This window comes from Gadus macrocephalus, chromosome 7 (genome assembly GCF_031168955.1).
Source record: "Gadus macrocephalus chromosome 7, ASM3116895v1".
In the NCBI taxonomy this organism is placed as follows: domain Eukaryota; kingdom Metazoa; phylum Chordata; class Actinopteri; order Gadiformes; family Gadidae; genus Gadus; species Gadus macrocephalus.
Genome location: NC_082388.1, coordinates 27,480,007 through 27,483,336, shown reverse-complemented (window position 1 = coordinate 27,483,336; position 3,330 = coordinate 27,480,007).

Genomic DNA, 3,330 nt, shown 5'->3' with positions numbered 1-3,330 from the left:
TATTTTTCTATTCCTCCTGCGTTGGACCTCCACAACCAGGACCTCCACGCCCCGTGTTTACATGAGACCCAGACAGCACCCGCTGGGAGAACCTTCTCACCAGAGAACCTTCTCACTGGCAGGACCTTCTCACTGGAGAACCTTCTCACTGGGAGGACCTTCTCACTGGAGAACCTTCTCACTGGGAGGACCTTCTCACTGGAGGACCTTCTCACTGGGAGGACCTTCTCACCGGAGAACGTTCTCACAGGGAGAACGTTCTCACTGGGAGGACCTTCTCACTGGAGAACCTTCTCACTGGGAGAACCTTCTCACTGGGAGAACCTTCTCACCGGAGAACGTTCTCACTGGGAGAACGTTCTCACTGGAGAACCTTCTCACCGGAGAACCTTCTCACTGGGAGAACGTTCTGTTCTCACTGGTAGAACCTTCTCACTGGAGAACCTTCTCACAGGGAGAACGTTCTCACTGGTAGAACCTTCTCATCGGAGAACCTTCTCACTGGGAGAACGTTCTGTTCTCACTGGTAGAACCCTCTCGATGGGAGAACCTTCTCCCCGGAGCCCCCTCAGCGTGTTGGCCTGTCTCCGGGTTGTGTGTGGTTCGCTTTAGACCGTTTGGAGTAACAGCAGCAGGTGGACGCTGTAGTTTGGTCGAGTTCAGCGTAACGCTTTGACATGATTCACCGCTCAGAGCACGGAGCCAGGAGGGAGAGTCCCTGCAGACCGGTTCGCCCAGACGGCTGCTGTGGTCTGTGGTCTGTGGAACCCAGAGCCACAGTAGGACAGCAGCCTGGGGACCAATCAAGTTCCGATCTTTACATGAAATTTGGCGATTAAGAATGAAAAACACAAAGTAAAACCTGTTGTTTTTTTTAACAAAAAAAAAGTGATTTATTTAATTTGTTCATTTCTGATTTATTGTATTGTTGCATTTGTTATGGATTGTTGGATTATTACTGTTGTTGTTTTATCATGAGAAAGAAATGTAAATCATCAGATATACTGGCGCTGGAAGAAAAAAATGCATTTGGTTTTTGTACTGTAATTGTTTTGTTCACATTGGGCGCTTATTTAATTCCGTTGTTTACTAAGGTGTTTGATTTCAATTGGAGTACCAGTTCTCTTGGAATCAGCATTCGTGTGGTATGAAGTTGTATTTTTTTTGTCAGTGCAATTTAATGTTATAGTGTCAATCAGCTTTTTTAGGTGTTTGAACAAAATGTGTTTTCTACAAATACAAAGTGTTCAAGTATGTGGTAAAAAAGGGTTATCATTCAAACAACAAACTTTTTACAAAATAAAGGCTTCTACAGTAAACGGCCGTCTCTTTAATCGTCCCTTTGGGGAGCGCTGTAGATGGGCTGGGGGTCCGGGGCCCGGCCCCCCAGAGAGCCAGCAGCCCTGCTGGGTTTAAAGCAGAGAGGGGGTCCAGGGGCCCGGCCCCCCAGAGAGCCAGCAGCCCTGCTGGGTTTAAAGCAGAGAGGGGGTCCAGGGGCCCGGCCCCCCAGAGAGCCAGCAGCCCTGCTGGGTTTAAAGCAGAGAGGGGGTCCAGGGGCCCGGCCCCCAGAGAGCCAGCAGCCCTGCTGGGTTTAAAGCAGAGAGGGGGTCCAGGGGGCCCGGCCCCCCAGAGAGCAGCAGCCCTGCTGGGTTTAAAGCAGAGAGGGGGTCCAGGGGCCCGGCCCCCCAGAGAGCCAGCAGCCCTGCTGGGTTTAAAGCAGAGAGGGGGTCCAGGGGCCCGGCCCCCCAGAGAGCCAGCAGCCCCTGCTGGGTTTAAAGCAGAGAGGGGGTCCAGGGGCCCGGCCCCCCAGAGAGCCAGCAGCCCTGCTGGGTTTAAAGCAGAGAGGGGGTCCAGGGGCCCGGCCCCCCAGAGAGCCAGCAGCCCTGCTGGGTTTAAAGCAGAGAGGGGGTCCAGGGGCGGCCCGTCTTAGAGATGAAGACTCTGGGATACGAGAGGCCATCCGACGGCCGGAGGACCTGAAGGACGTCAACCAGAGGGTCTTCTGAGGGTAGACCTCCTGTCCCCCCCCAGTAGACACACACAGAGCCCCCCCAGATGAAAGGTGAGGCATTTCTGTTCACCGCTTCGGACCGGTTAGAACCTGATGTAGATTGCCGGCGGTTCCCCGGTCCAGAGCCCCTTCTCCCCCCTGTCGCCCCTCTTATAACCACCAACCCTTCATACTAATCCAACAGCTCCTCAGCGAGGCATCGGGCTCCAGCCCCGGTCAGAGGCGGAGCTGGACGGAGCCTCTCCCCCGCGGAGATGTCGCCCGCCGCCCGGCGTGGCGGTAGCGGCTGGACGCCCACTGGGCCGCCCTGGTCTGCGTCACTTCGCTGATGTTCTCCGACTCCTGGTACTTTGCTCTAAATGATGCATGCCGGTGGTTAGTACCGCCCTGCGGCACGCAGGATAAAACACGTTCCTTAAATGTCATTTTATAAATATTCACCGACGCATGCTCTCAGATTAGCTTTATGTCCTGGCTTCTGCTAGATACCGTCGAACTATCTATCCAGATGTACGGTATATATCTATCACTATATATCTATTACTCTATCCATCTCTATCTATTTATTTATCTATCTATCTCGATGTATGGTATTATCTATAACTCTATTTACCCATCTATATACTCTCTCTCTCTCTCTCTCTCTCTCTCTCTCTCTCAGATTCTCCCGCTCTCTCTCTCTCTCTCTCTCTCTCTCTCTCTGTCTCTCTCTCTCTCTCTCTCTCTCTCTCTCTCTCTCTCTCTCTCTCTCTCTCTCTCCTCTCTCTCTCTCTCTCTCTCTCTCTCTCTCTCTCTCAGATTCTCCCTCTCTCTCTCTCTCTCTCTCTCTCTCTCTCTCTCTCTCTCTCTCTCTCTCTCTCTCTCTCTCTCTCTCTCTCTCTCTCTCTCTCTCTGATGCCAGGATTCGGTTCCTGGCTCTACAGAGAGAATCCCCTTATCTCATTGGTTGATTCTGAGCAGCTGTGGGGCAGTTGCCCACATGGCAATGTGCTGTGACTTTTAGTTGTACATGTTCATCATGAATATAAATATAATATAAATGTTAATATCTGTTCCACTTGTCTGAAGACGAAACGTGTCCTGGAGGAAAACGTGAAACCGGACAGAACCAGAACAAACGGTTGGGATTCAGTCTTCCAACTGAGTTCAACTTAGAATACAAGACGACAACACACACACACACACACACACACACACACACACACACACACACACACACACACACACACACACACACACACACACACACACACACACACACACACACACACACACACACACACACACACCGTGTGGTAGGTCAGGGGGAGGCTGTAGTG